The 21,582-nt window shown below is 40.0% G+C and overlaps 1 protein-coding gene and 1 long non-coding RNA gene across 8 annotated transcripts in view; one reads left to right on the top strand and one right to left on the bottom strand.

Moving 5' to 3' along the window:
- The window catches only part of LOC110366985, an 82,008-nt gene that overhangs the window by 3,167 nt on the left and 57,259 nt on the right, over window positions 1–21,582 (top strand). For all 5 annotated transcript variants that reach the window (XR_004932574.1, XR_004932576.1, XR_004932575.1 and 2 more), the window contains exons 3-4: window positions 14,444–14,587; window positions 17,510–17,583. This is a non-coding gene — a long non-coding RNA (uncharacterized LOC110366985). The remainder of the gene's footprint in view (window positions 1–14,443; window positions 14,588–17,509; window positions 17,584–21,582) is intronic.
- Window positions 1–21,582, bottom strand: part of nlgn2a (neuroligin 2a) — a 331,395-nt gene that overhangs the window by 254,460 nt on the left and 55,353 nt on the right. For 2 of the 3 annotated variants that reach the window (XM_036146704.1, XM_036146707.1), the window contains exon 2: window positions 20,727–20,816. The gene's annotated coding sequence lies outside the window, so the exon portion shown is untranslated. Of the gene's footprint in view, window positions 1–17,486; window positions 17,506–20,726; window positions 20,817–21,582 lie in introns of those variants that run through there. The other variant, XM_036146705.1, reaches the window with a different exon arrangement.

The raw sequence follows: 21,582 nt of genomic DNA, 5'->3' as shown, positions 1-21,582 counted from the left end.
GCACTGAGTGGAATCGGGATTGCTTTTGAGAAACTTTGTATAAAAAGGGGGAAAAAAAAGTGTTTTTCCCTTTTTTTGTGTGAAAACGATAAGATGGTCTTTTCAGGCAATTTTCTAAACTGCTACAGAGAGGCTATGCAACTCAAGAAAAAAAAAAGCCTAAATCTGTTTTGAAATGACGGCAATTACTTACAAAGAGAAATAAATGCTGCAGACTTTGAGCTTTCTGGCATACTTTACAGACACCTGTACGGTTTCATATCTGAAGCCAGAGAGCATCAGTAAACGTACAAATGACGACAATTTCCATCCCCCCCGCCATGAGGGCTGGCAAACGGAGGCGTTACCAAAACCTGTCAGCCATTTATCTGTCTGCAAGTGCAAGTATCTAACACCTTTTTATAAATTTCTTATGTTTTTGCTTTTTTGTGACACTCAGACATTTCTGATCTTAAAGAAAGAAGCAAAAAGTCCACCTTAACTACGTCTGGCCGTATGTGAAAAGGTCATTGGAGGGATTTGGGCTTCCTTTACTTAGTGAAATTGTTTTAATTCAGCCACATTAGAGGATTTTATTTAGCAGTTATAGTCTGTGTTTTTTTTTGTTTTTTTTTTTTACCCTGATAGCAGAATTCAAGTGGTCTTAGTCCTTAAGCAGCAAAGTGGTCCCAGACCATCACACTACCATCACTGTTCGCATCATTTTATAGAGTAATTTCCCTCCCTGCGGCCCTGAGGATATTTTCCCAAATGTTATGGGGATCGTTACGGGTCAACAGTGGTTGTGGCCCTGGAACTTTACCACGAGGGCTGTGTTTTGAGACAACATTGACGTTGGCTGAGGCAGATGAGCCCTGCAGTGCTTTAGATGCTGTTTGTGAGCTCTTGGATGAGTAGCTGGTGCCATCCTGGCCCGCCAGACTGACTTAGACAGGCGGTAAGTCAGGCTGGTAAGGCTCCATACCCTCTGGTCTCAAACAGGCCGGACCAATCACAGCGAGGGAGGCGGGACTTTGCGATGCATCACTGTCAGCGGCAGAATTACCCTTAATTCATACAGAGATTCATACAGAGGTTTGTGTTGCTTGGTGCCTTGGAAAAACAAGAGTGTACACCATGTATTCTCAAATTTTATGGACAAAAGTGGCACAAATCGTTCCCTAGAGAGTTTACTGGATGGCTTGACATGTTTTGCAGACTACAAATCACAAAAACATTGGTCGCTTGGAGTTTTTTTTTTTTTTTTTTTTTCCACATCTCTAATGTAGTTATCTGATTGGTTCTCACCTGTTGACGCTGACCTTGTTAGTGCGGCCTTTGAAATCGGGCTCTATCTGCTACTTTCCAGACTCGCTCAGGTTGCACCTTTGGAGGAATGTTGGTTGGTTGTTTTCCTCCTGGAAAGGTTCTCCACTGGTCCATGTTTTCTACATTTGTAGATAACGACTGTCAGTGTGGTTCACAGGAGTCCCAAAGTCTCTTAGAAATGGCTTTGGGACTCCTGTGAGTCTTCCAATATTGGTGCGCCATTTTCAAATGGTTTTCTGAAGTGTATAAATGCACCTTGATTCCAGACCCCCCCAGATTGCATTGTTTGGACACTCTCCCTCACTTAGGAACTGCAGTATTTCTATACAAACAACTGTGGCGTACGGAATGGTAATAGCTAAGAAAGTAATATTAGGATTGTGGAAAACTGACAAGGTTCCTCAGTTTAAAATGTGGGTAAGTGATTTTACTGAGATTCTTCATTTGGAGAAACTGTGGTACGATGTTAAGGGCTCCATTATTAAATTCTGCACTATCCGGTTTGGGACCATCTTCCTCAGTCTAAGACTGACCCCGACACCCGCTCAGTTTCTAAGTATGCCACCTGTGCCTTCATAGATGGGTAGTACCATCCTAAAGTGTAAATGGTAACCAGTGCAGTGTAACCGTTACTTAGATCATTTCCCTAAATTTTCTGTTTTTTTTTCTCTTTCTCTCTTCCTCAGTTTCTTATACAGTAATTTGAGATATATATATATATACACACACTTCATACTCTTGTGTATGGTTTATGTATGTTATACTTTGAAAACGTAATGTGTATGTGTGTTTTGGTTTTGCGATCTTTCATCGTACTTCATGTTATCAGACAGGCTGTATTCAAGTAATTTCTCTATTCTCATACGGTTAATCCCAGTGATCAAATGATTTAGCAGAGGAGGTGAGTCCTTTTTCACACAGTTAAAGGTTAGTTTGAAAGGTTTTTCTTAATAATAAATATTCTGTCTAATATTCAAACATTTTTGATGATCTGAAGCATGGGAAGGGTGACACGAGAGCAACACAGAGAAAACCTGCGAGTGGGCAAAAACTTTATTCACGGTGTTACGTCCCAGTCCTAATGTACTTTTTAAGGTTGCCACAAAGCAGGAAATCTTCCCCGAAGTAAGAAGTTAGGGAACATTAATCACTGACAGGTGAATCTAAATTCCTGAATGCCACAGTAATGAGGCATGTAGCACCATTTCAGAAGAGACGTTTAACGCTCGGAGCGTGTGGCGCCAAACCTCGCCCTGCGAATGTGCCCGAGTCACAGCCACCGACGGCTAAAACGAAGGAGGAAGGTGTTCGGCTCTGCCCATTACCTCCCTTTTGTCTGGTGATGAGCTCAGCCGTCTGCCTCCTTTGTGCGTTTTAATCTTTGTCTTGTTTGTAAAGTTGTGATATCCTTTGCGGCTCCATGCTGATGACAGTAAATTTGAGGATTATGGAGAGAGAGAGAGAGGGAAAAAAAAAAACACCTGAGGTAGACGGAGATAAATGGGGGAGAGGAAATGGATGAGGAACGGGACAACCTCACAACTCCTAAGTAATTCCTTCGGTAGGGGGACAGCACGGAGGGAATGATTCATATCTGGCATTATGAGGAGAATGATGAATCTACTGCCGTCAGCGATGTGCTGTAGCGTCCTCAGCTGAGAGGAAGAGTGTTCCTGCCATCCCGAACGAGCGCCGTGTTCTGTCATCCAAAAATTATGGCATACCGTGGATGCATTTAGCTCCTGCCGTCATGCTAAAAAACTAAGTGCATCCTCATTCAATCAGGGTTTTATGTGTCGGGACGTGATGAAAGTGATGTGGACTTTACTGAGCTTTCAAATTGTTTAGATCCAACACAAGGTATGGGAAACAAATAATAAAAAAATAATAAGATTGCACCAGACTATTATTTATGGCAGTCAAACAATGTACAGTATTTTTCGGACTATAAGTTGCACCTTTTTTCATAGTCAGGTGCGACTTGTATATCAATTTTAAATGGTAAATCATACTGATCAGCCTGAACCAAGTAGTAAACGTTACCGTCTATAGCCGCAAGAGGGCGGTCTAAGCTAGTGAAAACTATATGCTGCACCTGTACCACTAAAAAATGAATTGAAACATTAACATATATCAAAGACGAACACATGTATGTATGCAGTTTCACTGTTTCAGTCTGCATTCACGCAGCACCGTGACAGAACCCTGTTATTGGGCTGTCCGTGAAGCTAATAGCAGCTAGCGCTAGCTAACAGCTCTGTTGTCCGGGTATTTTACAACTTCTCAGATACACGTCAGCTTTATGTTGCTCTTAGACATCCATGTCGTACTGTTAGCTTAGCACGTAGCACCGTTACACTCACGGTCTGATTTCAGTGTAATTTTGACAACTTTCAGCGTAACGGCTCATTACGCTGAAACGCTCTGACGAGACCATTCCTGGTTAGCGTTTCTGGCTTGTTGTGCTAATTTACTTCGGGTAAGTTTCATATTATTCAGCCGGTTGTGAATGCAAATGTGTGATTTAATAAATTGCCTGACCTGATTAAATGTCAGTTTTTAGTCTTGGGTTGTGTGAAATCCATTTCTAAATAAACATATAGGCTGAAAAATACAGTAAATATGAAATAGCATTGTGTAGAAAGTGCACCAATGTAATATGTACATGTGGTTTATTTAATTTAGCTGGGATTAATTCCAGTAGATGTTTTCTCTAACCCCTCATCAGGGCCTGACGTCATCGGCTCTTGCTTGTTTATGCTGGTAAAGATTCTCAGTCCATCCAGGTTTTGATCATTCCAAAAAAAGTTAAAAACAAAACTGGACTTTTTTCCAAAGTTTGAGAACGTCTCGCTTCCCACTGAGAAAGCTTTCTGGTTGGGAAGTGTAAAGTCGTCAAAACTTCGTAAAAAACTCCAGTTGTTTTGTTTTTTAACTCTCTTGTTTATGACGTTGCTTCATTGCTTCAGTTGTGGCCGAGCTCCAGTTGTCCCGTTTGACTGGACTACGTTGGTGTACAGAGGAGTTTGTGGTAAACACAATGACTGCAAGGTGCCCACATCCTGTGGCTGTAGAATAAGCCCGTATTTGCACGCCACCAGCGTCGCACTTGAAAATTGGGACAAGTTGTTAGTTCTGATGTGCCGTTTGGCTTTCCTGTGAATCATATCTCTAAACATTTCTGCTTCGGTCTCCTCCGCCCCAAGAACAACACGGGTTTCTAAGGTATGACGGTTTGGAAAAGAAGATCCCGCCGGCAAACTCTTTACAGCGAGTGGAGGTTTTTCTTGATTTTTCCTGTCATGAACTTTGACCTTTAACCTGCTAAATTAGGGCGAGTTCTCTGACCTTGGGGTAATTTATGGGATATCTACGTCTCTAAACTTTGGCAGCTTTATTCTTGTAACTAAATTATTGTCACAAAATGATGAACTCCCTTCAGAAATGGTCAGAATCGATGTATTTTTTTCCCTCTTTGGCATAATTTTATTACACACCTAAATGCTCCAGACCAACAAACTTCTGCTTTAACAGAGGTACTCACCATAACTTGGTGAAGAATTTATCAAACACATTTGATTATCAACACTTTGCTGCTGCTTCCCCTCTTATCTCCTGGGGAAAGCTCAACTCTTTTCCCCGCCTGGCTTTGTCTTTGACCACGTTTGGATCATTTGCGTTATACACTTAAAAGTATCAGAACTTGAAAGAGGGCGCACTTTTATTCTTCACGTCGACAGCTCATAAAGTAGCGACTGAGGCAAAGAAAACGTAGCATATTAGTCGTATTTGGGCCACGTTAATTTAAAAAGGCGAAACGATGATCGAAATCAGCAGGTGCATGATAAAAAGAGGCCATAATTTTCCTGTAATTAGTCTTCTCTGCGAGTCATTTAACAGCTGGCTGATCATTTTTAAAAGAGCTTTCCAAAAACGCAATAATATAATTGATGCTCGATCTTATTTGTGAGAGATTTGAATTAGGATTTTTTTGCCGTCAGGCTTTTTCAGAGGTTACTCGTCGAGGTTTCTTTGCCTCCTCTTGCTCCCATTCTAAAAAGCTGTAAAATAATAATAATGACGCAACAACATGCAAGGTGATCCGCACCAGCATCACACGTCTGCACTGTACTAAACTATTCCCAGGGGAGGCGTCGAACGTATTAAAGCCGAGTCTGATTTCTGGATCGTGCAGCGGTGTACAGTAAAAGCAGGAAAGGGTCGACCCCGATGTAGCGTTTGACTTTTGCTGTTTTGTTTGTGCCCCCCCCCCTTGAACACAGACACGCATCCTCCAGGTGGCCCTGGCCCGTCTGGTGGCGAGCCCGCGGCTGGCTGCAAAAGTGTTTGCTCGTGGCAGCTGCTTATTGCTGATGCTGTTTGATATCTTGGCTGGAGTCTTATCTTTTTGGCTGCTGCGGTTGCTGTGATATCTTGAAAGGCAGCTTGGTTTGGAGGGGTGGGGGTGGGGGGACTGTCAGTGCCCGCTCCTTCCTGTTTCCCCTGCCGAATCTCTGCCATATCTCTCCACCTCCACCTCTCCCCTCTACTATTTTAATCTCGTGGATCAAACTCATGCAGGGGGGGGACTGTGGGGTTGAATGAGTTGGTTTTAGAGCTGAATATGTGGAGGAATATTTCAGACGAGGCGACGCAACGCTAAACACGCTGCAGCGCTCGCTGGCCTCTCACCCCGCCACCCCCCCTTTTTTTCAAAATCACCATGAATCTGCAAATGTAGCCGCGGAGTCATAAATCAAGCGCGTAAATGTTAACGTTTCGAGTGCCGTGTCCCGGACCTGTCGCCGTCTCTCGCTATCTTGTCTACGTTGGAAAGCTGCTAAAGATGAAAACCTATCAAGATTGAACTGTTGCACGTAAAGGGGGGTTGGTTAGAGGGTACAGGATACCCGGGGACAATGAAGCATTACAGAGAAAGAAAATAAAGGTTGCAGAATAAAAGGTGTTCTTTTAAAGGGCCGTTCAGTGGAATAGAAAACAAAGAAAGGCGGCCACGCGCTCCAGAGAGGTCCGTCAGGTCATGGCACGCTGCTTCCAGCACGTAAACGCCGAACAACGGGTGGGGCAACGCGGCATATGGGCGACGCGGTGGGAAATCGACATGCGGTTCTCCTGATAAAAAGCAAATAAAAGCCTTAAATTACTGCAGGGCGCAGTGAGCCCAATGCGGCTGTCTTCTGCCTAATTAACACTGGCACGGCAGGAAGCTGAAACCCATCATGAAATGTTTAAATGTAGTTTATCTCCGAGCACTCAAACGAACCTGAAGAGGCGACAGTGATACATTCCTGGTAGATGCTAATAAAAGCATGCTAGGCTCCATCTATCTCTGCCAGCTTATCCGTGCGGGGGTCGCTGGTGTCTGTCTCCAGAGGCTATCGCTGCATGGTTGAAATATTCCTAATATTTGCTAATCTGAACAGTAAAATAACGTGAAATTATTTATTGATGAATAAAAAAAAAAAAGCATGCTAGGAAGCTAAAATGCTAAATAATGAACAGAGTAATTAGGTTCCACTCTGTTCAATTAAATTAACTTTTCCTTCCATAGTGCCAGTTTACAACACATCATCTCCAGGACTGGTTGAAAGGTTTTCTTTCAAAGAAAACCCAGCAGGTTGCAGCATTTACTGCTTCCTGAACGAGTGTGTAGCCACGGTGTTATTGACTTCGCAGCAATCCCTCATACTGAGCATGCATACAGTGACAGTGGAGAGGAAAACTCCTCCCTCTACTGTTTATCTAAGCGATTCATCATCACATCATCAACAGTTAACATTACCGTTTTCGACACATCTATCAAATCGCATATTCTGCATTTGCAAACCAGCTTTTTTTTTGTTAAACATTAACATAAGCTTGCCAAATAATATTAAACTGAGTAATTATCATTGTAACAGTGATGCTAGCTTATCATCATGGTGCTTTGGACATGCTGCATTTAAATGTATGTTGTATGAAAACGTGAGAAATTAAGGCGTAAATGCATGATGTGAGCAATGCAATCTGCTGGGTTTCCTAAAACTGAATTTTGTAGCCAATTTATGTATTAAGCTAAAGTTTATGGTATTGTGTGATATTTAGTATCAATTTGAAATATATGTTAATTACTTGGTAGCTGTCCTCATGGTCATGAATTCACGTTTTTTATTTGTAAAACAGCAAATTCATGACCATTGGAAATACTTTATTGGTAAAGTGCCTTAAGATGTTGTGAACTGGCTATATATTAATTAACTAAATTGAGATGGACAAGTTTCTTAATAATAGCTGCACATTTTTTACCAACTATAAAGTTAATCTAGTAGCTAACACAGATGCATGTTGGGATGCTGAAAATGCTATTATTGGGCTACATAAATATTTATTTTTTTATTTAATTAAATTTTCTATTAAGCATGCAATAATGACAAAGGTATCAGTTTTTTATTGTTTACTTATAGGTTTTTGGTTTCATCTTTTACATAAACACCACTAGTGAACAATAATGTAATTTTTTATTGTATATTTTGCTTAATGGATGGTTAAAATAGGAATGCTGGATGCTATAAATGCTAATTTTGGAGAGATTTTAAACTGTTTTCCACTGTATAGGTAAAGATAATCCTGAAATTTGCTAATAAATTCTTTTTATGTTGTAGTTTTATGGAGAGATGACTGAAAGGTCACCAGTTAAGTAGGCCTACTTGTTTCATGTTTCTGTATTTAAACATATCTTCTTGTCAAGTACTTGATTGAAAGAGAGAGTGAGCAGCATTGCAATAATGATGAATGATGGCATAAACCACTAGGACCTCCATATCTTAAGGATTGGTTTGCCAGTAACACAAGTGCTTTTAAATAGTTTTTAGTATTTAAAGGTTCTTTAAAATACTTGAGAATAGCTATTCGGCCGATGCTAAATGCTTAGATAAATATATCTAATGAATAAGAGATTTGCTGACCTGACTTTTTTGTTTAAAATGTTCTGTAGTTTTTAAATTGAGCTCATACTAAGAACTCCAATTTTCTGCTTAAAAACTTAAACAGGCCAATAAGCAGCTTAAGTTGCAGATGTTAAGCTAATGCTACATGATATTTATGCTTGGTATCTGAAAATGTTGTGTTCTTCTAATTCAGAAAAAAACGACTGAAAAGCCTGTTGACGTTTTAATTTGGACACTGACCTGAAATCCAAAACGGCTCCCGCAGGTTTTAAAGAGAGTAGCAGGTGCACAAACGGTGTTTATTTGCACGCCTGTCAGTTTACACCTCAGTAACAAATTCATACAAAATACTAACGTCCAACATCTGTTACAGAACACAGTGCTACAGTGTTTCAATGTAAAAATTATTAGCTTCAATTGCTACTTCTTGATACCTTTAACAAAACATTTAGCCCCACAACCATTTTCATACCTGCGACAGGAATACTGAGTCGAGCTCGATTTACTGAGATAAATGGAACCCACTGTGCTTAATTAAATTAAACTTTTACTCTTAAAGGTAGAGGGCTTTTTAACATTTGCCAATTATTCAGTAATAGCCATTTTAGAAGTGTTTTTTTTTCACACTTTGTGTCACTTTAACGCTAAAGTGGGACGGTTGTTACCCAGAAGGGTAAACTAATGGAAACATGTAGATGAGTGAAACCTCCTCCGTTCTAATGACGATGCAAACCTGGCTGCATCAGTCTTAAGATTGATTTACCAAAACCGCAGGCAACACGGCAATTAATTTGTGATTTTATTTTTTATTTTTTTCCCCCCAACTGTGACAAAGCTACACAGTCTGGCCAATAAATTCTGGTCAACCGTTGTCTGTGACCACATTGAAAGGCATTGAAAGGCAGCCTGCTAAAAATGAGCTCCCGTTTTTTTTTACTTTACCAGTCCTAGTGATGGAAACACGAAAGCTAACGCTATCTGTCATTACATTCAGTGCCACTTCTTTGACTAGCAGCCTCTACTTTAAATTTATAATGAAACTTTTATTCACGGATATCGTCATTATGTTCCTAAAAGAGAACAGCCTTGTAAATTTATGTTCAATTTACCTGATGGATAGCTTCCCCCCCCCCCCCAAAGCCACTTAAAATTCAGCAGGAACTATCAAACCTGTGGGCAGAGGCTCATAACGCTCTAAATTCCCGAGCAACAGCTCCGGATGAGCTCCAAACAAAGCAATCAGCTGCTTGAACCCTATCAGAGCACCTCCACCAAATGAGAGCTAATGCCTCCGACGCTTTCCGTCCTCACTTCTTTTTCCAGCTGATCAAAAAGCCGTCACACCACATTGCGCCGCGTAATGTTTTTTTTTTTTTTTATGTCTGGACTCCAAGGTATTTAAATGAACAAAAGGAAATTGCTGGGCCCGTCTGAGGCTGCTGGTAGCCCGTCAATACGTTTCTGAGTGGAGGGGAGGGTTGCGGAGTGTTGAAGTCGTAGCTACGCAACGCGTGAGAGCTGAACGATTGACTCAACCAAACAGGGAGGGATTAAGACAAGGGTTCCCACACCTTGGTGAACATCAAATTCAAGGACCTTTCAAGGACTTTCCAGGACCAATTTCCTTAAATTCAAGGACCACACGTGGCGGCATTTACCTACTGTGACCGCTGAATAGGTTATCATTTTTTAATACAATGCAAATTCAATAAAAGACTAAACGGCATAGAAGTTGTTGGGTCAGAAGCAATGCAAGAAAGTGGACTTAATTTATAGCCTACATTGATATTGATCATATTCATAGCCTACATTTATATCCACAGTACATGGCTATGCCATCATTACATATAAGATGTACATTAGCCTACCGTTTCATGGAATTTTATGAAAAAAAGTGCAGCATTGAGATGTTCAGAATTATATCAATTTGTTTCACTTACTTTCATCTTTGATTTCATCTAGTTTTTGACTTTGACTCTGAAAAGTCACTAAATATAGCGACAAAGTCGCTGAGTTGGCAACACTGAGTGAATGTAATCTATTGGACGCACGTAGGCCTAAACCGTAGCCTACCAACTAACGAAGAAAAGCGAACGTACTTTTGCAAATTAAAAGTCTGCGGAATCAACATAATTTTAAAAGATCGTGTGGTAGTAAAATAATGACATGAGTTGTCATCCGTGTGAATTTTCAACCCCACAAAAAAATTCAAGGACTTTCAAGGACAAGGTGTTGGCTGTTTTCAAGAACTTTCAAGGGCCTTGAATTTATTTTTTCAGATTCACAAACTTTCAAGGATTTCAAGGACCTGTGGGAACCCTGTAAGACACACGGAAAAGACAGAGAGGACAAGTCAATAAAAAAAAAAGGAAATCTGCTTTTACCTGCAGCAGCCTAAGAATGTAATGTAGTCTCATAATGAATGCGCTGGTTAGCAATTAGCTGTCCTGTGAATTTCTGAGGGACATTTTAAGACACGGACCAGGAGAACGCACATCACGCTGGTTTTTGCCGCCTGCTCCCACATACACGCATTAGATTGATGTTTATGTGTCTGTGTGTCAGTTTTTTTTGTTTTTTTTAAACCATCAAAGCGTTTCTATAAATAGCAGCAATGCACGCGCGGCAGCAGCATAATGGCTTATATAACCCTGCCAAGATGCACCGGGAGAGACGAGATCAGCGTCAACAACAGCGCCGCTACCTGTTATAGCGCCGCGAGGCCCACGCTGCCTTCCTCTTCATCACGAGGAACAAATGCAGATTGCACGCTCCTCTTCGTTAGTCGTGCAGCGCCGCTGCCGCGTTTGCTCGAGAGTGTGCAGAGAAGGGGGGGGAATGCAAAATGGAAAACGACTGAGCAATCTTCTGTAAAGTGTTGCTCTTAATTATGAACCCCGCTGAGAAATATCTCCCCCCCATTTGAGGTTTTCTCAGGACTGACGGATAAGTTGCGTAAGACCTGCCAGGCCTCATAAAGCTGACGAGCACGGTGGAGGCTCGTAGCAGCCTAATTCGTGGCTTCTAAAGATTTGTCATCTTAAATTAAATCTTTCTTCACACTCCAAATTTTGATTTTTTTCTTTTTTTCTAAAGGGTAAATACTAGGTATGCGCAGATGCAGATACCATACCGGGTCAATTAGGATTATGCATGTGCTGATACAGAATACTAATCCAATCCTGCGTGCGCTCTCTTTTCAGTGTTGCTGGTCTTTCTGTGGCACACCCTCAACATGCTGCGAAAAATATGGAGATGACTTAAATAAGAGAAGCGTATTTGACTTAATGTCTTCTCTGGCTTATAACTTCGAGGTGGAGCAGTTTGCTGAAGTGCTGTGCCAACGCTGCCATGTTTGTATATGACTCACTGATCATTCGTCTTGTGTCGTACTGTATTTACTGTTCCTGCTGTGGCTGAGAACACGATTCAGATTTCATAGTCAATATTTCAGCTGCTGTATTCACACTCGTACGGTTTTTGCGAGCTGTCCAGGTGATAGGCTTTTCTTATTTTTTTATGAGCTTTTTGATTGAACATTCAGGCGTGACTCCCTTAAAATCACAGACTGTACAACATGAACAACTATTGGCGGTTGAATTTAGGGGTTGGAGCAGATTAATCAAATAAAGCACAGCAATGGCAAAAGAGAGTGTCAACTTTTTTTATTAAAACTTGATATATTACACTTTCTGTAAATCTAATTAAACTTTTACAATGGTTTTAGCCGAGAATGTAGCTGTGTGACACCCAAGTTAAACTGGAGTCAAAGTGTTTTGTAGGATTTCCTTTTCCACTGCGCTAAGAACCCGTTCGCCTCGCTAGCTGTCAGCTGACGGGCCAATCGAGGCTCGCTATACCTGGAGAGGACACCTGACTCCTGGCACATCGTTTTGAAAAGCTTTCACCACTGAGTGAACGTTAAAAACGGATATGTTTGTCAGATGATATCTAACGGTTATTGTTTGGTTTGTTTCGGACGTTTTTTTCGTCACTGAGCAAATTGGTTCGGCTGAGATTAAAGTATAGCTTCAAAACAAGATTTTTTTTATTTACAGGTTGTCTCATTTACAAGAGGCTTGTTTATATAAAAACAAAAAAAGTTACAAAGACAGTAATACAAATAATTAAAATGTTTGACTCGAATTGAATACGCTAATAAAATATGACCTAAAAACAAGAGCAAGTTCCTAACGAATATTTCTCTTTTTTTTCTTAAAAAAAGTTTAAATTGTCTCAGAAGAACCCTGGCTTCAGATCCTGCTGTGGAGTGGTCCAAGTTGACGGGGCCGAGTAACAAAAGGTCTTTCTAAGTTCTGATCGTCCTGATGGAGGCAAACTCCTGAAAACCAATTCTATGGCTGGACCGTCTAAATGTAGGAGGCTAAATAAGGCGGGAACAGTCCAAGACGTACCAATGCATGAGTCTACGGATTGATAATGATGGGCAATTGACCTGAGAATATAACTTTTGATAATGAGCGATTTCTATCCTGTTATGAACCATAATACTCCATGAGAGACAGGATCCAACATGCAGTGCGATGGCAGCATTGTTCACGTAAATAATCTAACAGGAGCAGGAAAGTCGTTAAGGCAAGATTCTGCCTTTCACTGGAAAAAAGTAAGATGTAGTTCTGTTTAACTTTAATGTCTTACTGGAGATTAAATTTGGAAATGAATAATTCGCTAAAGACATGCTTACGATGACGGTACAACTGCTGGAGTTCCCTTAAGGATAAAAAAAGAAAAAAAGGGAGTATCAGTTCGGGCTCCATTGTGAGGTTTCGCCTCCTGGTGGACTGGAGGTGTAGAGCAGTTTTATTCTCAACTTCCCCCCTAAAACTTTAGGCTGATTCTAATAAATTTACCCGGGCCTTCCAGAGCAGCGGAAAGAGAAAGTAAACAAATTATATATCCGTCCGATCTGGGAACGTCTAGGGATCCCCCAGAATGAGCAGGAGGATGTTGCTGGGGAGAGGATTGTCTGAATTTCCATCCAGAACTCGTTTCCCCTGCAACCCGAACTCAGAAAAGTGGAAGACAACATAAACTCAAACACTTTTAACATAATTTAGAATTTTGGGCATATGCTGGCCATAACCTAATGAATGTACTTTATAAAAACATTGATTCTGCATATTCTGAAAAAGAACGTGACATGGAATAAAGTTTTTACTCTTGAAACCATTAAAAAAATGCAATCCCCATAGATTTGCAGACAGCGTAGAAAAGCCTGTCGATGCTGGTCTCCTCATTGCAGAAACATGGGGAGACTCAAATCGAGCTGAAAATGGATTGGAAATTGGACTCCATTTAAAACTTGCCAGGTGGTTAACTTTGTGGATTTAAAATGGTGACTGGAGATAAAAACTAATTATTATAATTAATATAAATGTTATTAGTTTCTGCTCTGGGTGTTAGGGCCCTGCCCCGCCCTCTCTCTACATGAAAACAGTCTTTTTGATGAGAAAAAAACGGTCTTCCAATTGCTCGCACTGAAAGGGTAATTTTTCATGTGTTTCTGTGTGTACACGGTGAACAATGATTGGGAAAAACAATATGAACGTTAAACGGCAACAGTTAATTACTTGGAGTACAATTATATTACCCTTCTACTAACTTGAAATAGCAAAACAGGCACAGAGTTTCCTCCTGCTGTATGGCGCAGAGAGCCAAGTAAGCCCTACAGCCCCACTTGTGGCTGCACACTAGCAGTCAGCTGGCCTAAAAGACCGCTTCTACAGTTCCCCGTTGACCAAGAGAAAGAAACTAAAATGTCCAAACCATTTTCAGCCAGGATAACATAGAAATATTAGCCAACGCTGTTTGAGAAACACAATGGGAAAGCTGCAAATGCAGGCCGTTAACAGCCCAGCTAAGCAAAAAAAAAAAAAAACAAACAGCTTCATAGACTCCTAGTTCCCCTTTCTAACAAGGAAAATAGCAAAACAAAGGGTTTTGTACAATAAGCAAGTTTGCTTGAAAATTAACCCCAAATATTTCAATTTTAAATCTTTTCTAAGGGTTATGCTTTGAAATCAAAGTTATACTAAATATATGGTGTAAACCTCATTTTAACAACAACGATCTTCAATGTTTTATCCTGGTAGCAGCTGAAGTAAGTGTTGCTTTCCAGGTTTTAAATCGTCACGCTGCACTTTTTTTTTTTTTCTTCTTGTTTCCAGTTTTATTTTTAAATAGCGTGATGCCACAAAGCCTTGCTGCTATCACTCCGTGTTAAGATATCGTGGGATCCTCACAGCAGCCCACGTCTGGAACAAAATCTTCCTGTCCACGAAAGGATGCTCATCAAAGAACATCTTCCTCTTGTAAGTACCATTTCCCTTCATTTACAAATAAGTTTTCTTTGGAGGAGGGGGGAAAAAAAGCAACATTTAGAAAAGCCTTTCAGGAGTCTGACTTTTATTTCACGTTCTCAGTGAGCCAGAACACAGCATGTGGATTAAAGATCCATAAAACACTTTGATGCACTCAGCAGTTCGCATATAAGGCTGAAATACTGCTCGTCGACATGTCCGCACACATCATCCTCCCCCCTTCTCCATCTTTATCACACCACTGGCTGCTGCATGATTCCTCCGCTTGCTTTTACTGCAACGAGCAGCGTAAACATGCCCCCCGCAGTGAAGGGGGGGCGATGTTTGAAAATGACTGCCGTCACGGTTCTGGAGAACACGGCTCTTCAGGGGGAGGTGCAGCCGTTTAGAGACAGCACCCGCGTTTCTTACCGTTAACTACTTTGAGGCTGAATTAAAACGTGCTGAAAGGAACAAAAAGGGAGGGAAACACTCTGGGTTTAGTGTCTGACATGGGAAAGACGTGAGGAGATTCAAAGCAAACGCTCAGCTGAGGCCAACGCTTGGTTGACGACAGCATCTTAGGTGAAAATCAGTCCTGTAGGTCCAGGCTTGCTGCAGCTACATTAGTGAAGACGTTACTGATACTTTGGAAAGGGGGACAGTTGTGGCAGCACAACGCTTGCCGTTTGTTGATCTCTCCAGGAAATGTGACTGTGTGGATGACGAGCTGCAGTTATAATTGTTTAGGTGACGAGCTTTTAGATCAGGGGTGTCAAACTCATTTTGGTTTAGGGGCCGCATTCAGCTTACTCTGATTTTAAGAGGGCCACACGAGTTAACTCATTGCAAGATTAAATAGAACTAATAAATGTGGACATGTTGTTTTTTATATTAAATTAATTTCACTTTTACACAATATATTATGAATAACCTCAGTGTTTTTAAGAAAAGTATGTGCTATTTCAACAATACTTTTACTCAGTTAAACATTTACTTGTGTATTATGCATAAGAACTGATCACAGTGATTATACAATGTTGAAAAACATTTATTCACATTTTTTTGGAACTTAAAAACACTGTCCTGCATGACAAAATACATCAAACAGATAAAAATTAAGAAATTATTTGAATTTTCCCACACCTGAAGCTTAATCTGCTAATTAAAACACAGCGCCCCTCGTGGACAATATAGGAACTGCATATTTTCAATTAAACGAAGTACATGTTTTTTCAATAATTGTTTTATCATTCTCTTCCTTTTATCTTGTCCACTTGTGAAAGTCAAATCTGATGAGCTCTTTGTAGCATATTATTGCCACATTGCCAGACAGGACACTGGGAAAAAAAAATAAAAAATTTTGTTTAATAATGATAATGCATTTAGCCACAGGGCCGGACTAGATTGTTCGGCGGGCCGGATCCGGCCCGCGGGCGGTATGTTTGACACCCCTGCTTTAGATACACGGCAGGTTTCACCAGATGGACATTAGAGCAGCAGTCGTTGAAGTTGTTAAAGGTTAAATAAATAAATGAAGAAAAGGAAAAATACACAAACATGTACAGTACATTATTATTATAATAGATAATGGCACATAGGTTAGAGTACAGCCCAAATATTTAGAGTGTAAAACATTTAAGAAATAAATGTTTTATCACAATAATATAAACTCACAATGTAAAACTTAATGTACAACTTAATCCGACCTTTGATTTTAGCATTTTTTTTTCAGTGCTTAAAAATGTCCTTGACTGAGAATGTTAGTTTTTTTTTTTTACAAAATCATTGGTGCCTCAATCATTCCTGTCAAATAAAAGCAATTCCAGCATTTTTCTGATCTGCAATGCTGTGGGCCTGATCTTATCCAAAAGCCTTGGAACCTAATTAGTGTCCGTGGCATCATGACCTCTTCTATGCTGCTGTAATGGAGATGGGTTCCATTACGTCAGGAAATTAGATTATTGATTAAGTTACAGTCCGAACAGTTCAGTTTTATTTTTATTGTATTTTTCTTCAGACATTTAAATATACCGGGCTGCAGCAAAAAGGTTCTGGGTTCGAGTACACCCCTGGGTCTTTCTGCATGGAGTTTGCATGTTCTCCCTGTGCATGCGTGGGTTCTCTCCGGGTACTCCGGCTTCCTCCCACAGTCCAAAAACATGACTGTTAGGTTAATTGGCCTCTCTAAATTCTCCTTAGGTGTGAATGGTTTTTTGTCCTGTTTGTCTCTTGCCCTGGCATAGACTGGTGACCTGTCCAGGGTGAACCCCCGCCTCTCGCCCATTGACAGCTGGAGATAGGAACCAGCACCCCTCGCAGCCATAAGGGCTATCTGTACACGCTTATCCCTTAACCATAAGGGATAAGCGTGTACAGATAATGGATGGATTTAAATATATCTTCTTGACAGGCAGGGGGACTGGCCCACCATTCAGTGTCAAGGAAGTGTAGCTATATAAATGTCAATGTATGTTTCCTTAAATTTCTTCTTCTTCTTTTCTATTATGGCGGATCACAAGCAACTTTAAGGTGCATACCGCCACCTACTATACATGAGTGTGTAGTAGCGTTACTTCACATCTATTAGATTCTATTTTTTAATTTTGTATTCTTAAGATAAATAAACAATGCTTTCCTTAATTTATGAATATCTGTTATGTTTCCTTCATTTCCTAATATACTTTTAAGATTCCATTCATGCCCTTTACTTCTAACTATTCTCTTTAATTCTTCCCTTTCAAGTTTATATGACTTACAGCTCATCAGTATGTGTTCTACATTTTCTTTTTCTCCACATCTCTCACATTTATCACTATTTTTCCTTCCTATTAAATAAAGCATGTCATCCCTTAAATTTCTGGATGTTTTCTTGCTTTAACAATACACTTGTTTAGCTGTAAGCACTTACCTCTTCCTGGTTTGGCTCCTCAGCAGGGTTTGGCAGCAAAAGGGAGAAACGAGCTGCAGGTGCTGCTGAAAAGCTCATGGAGCAAACCATTTGGAAGGTGGGTAGAGCTTTAATGAATTATGTTTAATTTGAAGTATTCTTTTGATTGACTTTAGATTTGTTTAGTTAAAAATGATTAGTATTTATGTAAATATCTATTAGCTTAATTTATTGTGTTGGGTTTTAGTTTTGTGTGAGTATTGTTTATTTCTTATTTTTCGATCATCCCCTTCATTGGGTGCTTCCAGCAAGTCACTCAGGGTGCACTGCTATAAAAGGCAGACATTGTTGGTCAGGTTAGATGTTAGTGCATAAATAAAGCCACCTCAAATGTCCTGCTTCTATGTTCAACATTGAGCCTCCGTCGGTCAAAAGCTGACAACTGCATATCAGGACCTTTTTGGGGGAAAAAAAAAAAAAAAAAAAAGTGGTTTACTCTGGAATCGGGTCTTTTAGCATGGTAATGATCCAGAATTTATTATTAAAAAAATCACAGAAATGGTTCATCAGATAACAAAATCCGCCTTCTTCTGAGGCCATTTTAGTTCCCTAATCTGACCCATGTAAATAAAATACCACTATTTGCAAATAGGGTTATAAAAGTGTTCACTACAAGGTTGCTGGTAAGTGTGCTTAACACGAGTTCATGTATTTATTGGATTTTTCTATAACTTTCATTGTGAGATTAAGCTGCTGCAATCAATTAATTTTGTCTTTTTAAAACTTTTTAAATGCAATGTTATCAACTTGCAATGCTAATCACAATTAGCCTAGTCATAACTATTATCAAATATAGCATTAATAGCATTAATATGTTGTGTGTATTCCTAAATATTATATCTGTCTTTGATTTAAATGTAATGCTTCATTTGTCTGGAGAAGCCGTTAGCATAGCTATGCTAATAGCAGCTAAAGAGAATGCACCAACCAGTAGCTTAATCTAGCTGTTAGATCAGGGTGACCAAATGTCCCCAATTTCTGGAGACAGTCCCCTGCTTGGACAACCTGTCCCTGGGGGGAAAAAAAATAAAAAAATAAAAATAAGCTGTCCCCGGAAATGTCCCTGATTTCAGTGCTTTTTGAATGAAAACAGCTAATGTTGTAGCTGGTAGCTAGCCAAACTGCTCTCTCACAAACATACACACCACCACACTTCACCCCTCTCCAGTTCCTTCAATCCACCATGACAAAATTAGCATTTTTCATTCACGAGTTGGTAGTTTCGTTAATTTGAGAAATCTGCTCGCTATTAAGTCTTTTTTGCTGCTCTATATAAGATTTACCCACAGTAGGGGTGCAAATGGTGTCTGTCTTAAGTCCAAGTAGCTTTCATTGTATTTTTAATTTATAGTTGTCATGTAGCTGGCCACCAATATTTACTCTGCTATCAAACCAACCAATCATTACTAATGTTAAAATCAACCTTATGCCAGGCTCACACCTACTACGGTGTGGGTTACGGACCTGATTCAGGGCGGGCTTGCCACAAACAACCGGCCCAGCTACAACCCCGGAAACGGCGCTCACGAGAACAGGAGTTCATGTGGTCCTTTCTGTTGCCATCCCTCATAAATTATTAGAAAAGAGCTATGTTTTTATGTTTTTTTAGGGTAAAACTCGGTATCCGTTGCCATAATTATCCTTTTTCATCCTCCAATAATCCCTCTGTTTCCTCGTGTTTCAGTTTTGCCGTCTTGTTTATGCTAGTCACGTTAGCGTAAGTTGTTGGGTTGATTTTTATTCTGAAATTCACCGGAACTTTTTCCTGTCGGTTGCCTGACTTTTCCTGTTTGCCGTTTGAAGTTCAGGAGCTCCGGCCAAACTTATTTCTTGCAGAATCATTATGTTGAGCCCCGCGGCCTCGATAACCGCACTGCACTGTGGCTAGCGTGAGTGTACAAACTGATTTTAATGATTTGGGTTCTTACGGAATGAGGCCAGGGTTATAGCCTCATCCTGCAGCCCAATAGACTTTATGTGTTCTTCCTTTTAATGTATTACAGTTATTTAAAAATAATTACGCAAGGAGGCTATGTTATAAGATATACTTTAGCATTAATAATATGCAAGATTTAGATTTATTTTAACCCTATTTATGGAAAAATGCATCTCTCATTTGATTTGGCTAATACAACCTGAGGCATATTTTGGTTTGCTTTCAATCAAGAAGGCTTTAATAAATCCTGGCTTTTAGTGATTCCATTAGAGTTTTTGTGTTATTCATTTTAATCATTAAAGACCAGGCATTAGATTGTTGACAATGTTTGTTTCTTCTATTGAAGTTTTTGATTCCATTTCGGTTTACGTCTGAAATTATTTTCTGGAAACAGCTTCTTTTTTTTTTTTTAGGTCTGACGACTAAAACCTTTTTAGTCCAACATTTGAGATCGTTGCTCTGAGACCTGAGTATGTCCTAAACATCTACCAAACCTAATGTTCGAAGCATAATTGGATTTCAACTGTGAAGATTTATTGTAAGCTAGTCTATAGGACGCAGGTCTCAACTACACCTTTCTATTGTGTTCAATAGTGGAGAGGTTTTAATAGCATGGCTGCCCAATTGTTTCTTTTACAGTCATGCTGCCCAATTGGACCGTACTGCCCAATTAGTACAGTGCAACATTTATTTGTAAATGTCCACTACCTTCTAGTCTCAACGCCAATATTGATGTTGGGGATTATTCTTCAGCTCAATGCATAGCCAGTCTCTTTATTCACTCCCCAAATGCCGTTTTGTAAAAACAGGATCCTGGCATGCACGGGTCTTACGCATTTTATTTGTGCAATGGATATGTGGAGTATTACTCACATGTTAGGCTTGGGGACATTTTAAGAAGCAACTGAGCTGGAATGATAACAGAAAACTGTGTGATTGAGACAAATGGAGCTCCGCCGCACAATGCTCGGTAACAATACATCAGCCACCAGCAGCAGGTACGTTGCTGCTAAGAGGATTGATGGAGAAAAATGCTTGTCTCGTCTCCATTGCCATGCCTGCTCTGCACACCAACATGCCAACATGTCTGAGTCAGACGCAGCGAGGTTTCCAAATAACCTGGCTCCAGTCCCCATAACACATGCAGGAACTTGTTGGACTTACAATGGCACATGACAGCCGTTGGCTTTCACTATTAGATATTTTAAATAAAGGAGATACACACACTGAACGCCAAAAAAAAAAAGCAAAGAGGAAGATCTAACCTTTACTTTGTGTTCAGGCTCGTCCAGGTATTCTTGAATGGATTTGACCTTCAGATTCGTTTTCCCAGGTTTTGCAGTCACTATGGGAACCTGAAAGTAAAAGAAGCAGGTTGTAAACAAACAATGCGTAGGTATTCCTCTACACCAGCTTATCAAACCTAAACACAGCAGAATAATTCTTACAGCCTTATGTGGTTATTTTTCTTGTTAAGATTTAGCTTTTATTGTTTTGATTCGAGCAAATTGGACCGACTGCTTTTGACATTTGATCACTTCATCAGGCAGAACAATGTAAATGAAACCACAGTCCAATACAACAGCTCTGCCAATAACCCATAACTTTAATCAAGCTTGTCCCTTTTCGTTTTTAATTATACTTCACGTTGATTAATGAGGCTCACCGCCTTTACATTGATTTTTAATATAATACCCTCTGGTTTATTACCAGATTTCCAAGTTAGGCTTTTTTCAGTCTTTGTTCTTGAGGTTCATAAATATTTTTTTAAGGGTTAGGAACAGGTAAGCAGATATGAGATGTTGGTAAAAACCTTTTAACAGCAAAGAAAACACAGCCTCGCTGCAGAGAAGGCGAGACGTGCTCACCCATCGTCTTACTCTAAGTAAAAAAAATAAAAAAAAAGGAAACAGCCACTTCCAAAGCTATTTCCTGGCAATGTTGATTCTAAACGTGGACCTTAATTTAGCTGAAAATACTCACTGCTAATTAAGGCACAAATGTTTGCCCATAATGTTTAGGCACACTGTTTGTAAATTAAGAACACGTAAAGCTTTGTAAGATGCAGAAATACCCAAAGGTCAACAAACCAGGACTTTAACACCGGTACCAAAGGTTCAT

Source organism: Fundulus heteroclitus, chromosome 14 (genome assembly GCF_011125445.2).
Source record: "Fundulus heteroclitus isolate FHET01 chromosome 14, MU-UCD_Fhet_4.1, whole genome shotgun sequence".
NCBI classification, from domain to species: Eukaryota; Metazoa; Chordata; class Actinopteri; order Cyprinodontiformes; family Fundulidae; genus Fundulus; species Fundulus heteroclitus.
Note: the sequence above shows the minus strand (reverse complement) of the source record. Positions and strands in the feature narration are given on the sequence as shown.